Source organism: Vombatus ursinus, unplaced genomic scaffold (genome assembly GCF_900497805.2).
Source record: "Vombatus ursinus unplaced genomic scaffold, bare-nosed wombat genome assembly UNPS02001419.1, whole genome shotgun sequence".
Taxonomy (NCBI): Eukaryota; Metazoa; Chordata; class Mammalia; order Diprotodontia; family Vombatidae; genus Vombatus; species Vombatus ursinus.
Window position 1 is genome coordinate 16171550 of NW_020941197.1, and position 1289 is coordinate 16172838.

Sequence of the window (1289 nt, forward strand, 5' to 3'; positions counted from 1 at the left end):
TGCCTCAGCAGCTTTCCATGCAAGTTAGAAGGGAGTAAAGGGCAGGAAAGAAGCATTATGTAGCTCTTTGGCACAAGGGAAACTCTCCATTCATTTCTGCACTGTGGACTTACTCACCAGCTAATAGCTTCCTATTAGTCACTGAGTGAATGACCCCTCTCCTTAAAGAGACTAGCTCCCCATTGGCCTGCTCTGCAAACATTCTGCACAAATTGAAATAGGTGCCTAATGGTGGAAAGCAACTGAACAATCCAGATGCATCTTTTGCCTAGGATCTGATCAAGAAAGCTGCCCTTTCTTGTTCCATCTCAAAGATTCAGAGCTAGAAAGGAACTTGGAAGGACAAGTAGCCCAATCCCCTCATTTTACAGATGAGGAAACTGAGAGCCGAAGAGATTAAGCAGCTTGCCCAACCTCACACAACTAATAAGTAGCAAAGCCAGAATTTGAACCCAAGTCTTTGGACTTTAGACCCTGTGTTCTTTTCCACTATAGCCTGCCACCTCTCACTAGATGACCAATTCTCAGAGGGGCTGACCAGCCCCACCAGGGAAAAGGACATACATGCAGAAATTAGGTGTATTTTCTCCTGGACTTTATAAATGAAGGGTTTTAAGGAAATGCTTCTCTCCTGCTCAAGATACAATAGGCCAGGCACCATGCCATCCACTATCCTGCCAAAGCATCCCATAGGTGCCATGAAGAGAATGGTTTGGTTCCACTCCCCACTTTTCCCAGCGGTTCTTAAGATCTGCTGACTCAAGCAGCGTGACCCACTATAATCCTGGAGTGCTCCAAAGCTTGCTACTGAGAGCCAGTCTCCTGATCCCAGTGGTCTGTGACTTTGATAAAGAAAACTCCGAACTCCTCTGGGAATCAAAGGACTTCTAAGATATATTTAGAGCCACGGAAGCCACAGCTTTGCCCTCATGTGGCATCCCCATTCCCCTCCCATTTCTAGAAGACATTTTGTTGGTGAGGAAGCTATTCACTTCTCTGCTCCCTCTCACCTCTAGTCTGAAAGGCACATCCATTATATCAGCTGGACACGTTAGCAAGATTTTTGTCATAATACAACTTAACACCAATACAACTGGGCTTCTTTCACACTGTTTCTGAAATCTGTGCCAAATAACCACTTGTCTCTCCAGAACATGTAGCAGAAGAAAAATCAAGAACTTATTCCACCATTTCCTGGCTCCTGCTCTACACACACTCTGCTTATGGTAGGTGACTTTTATTGTTGCTCAGTTGTTTCTCAGTCATGTCTGATTCTTCATGACTTCATT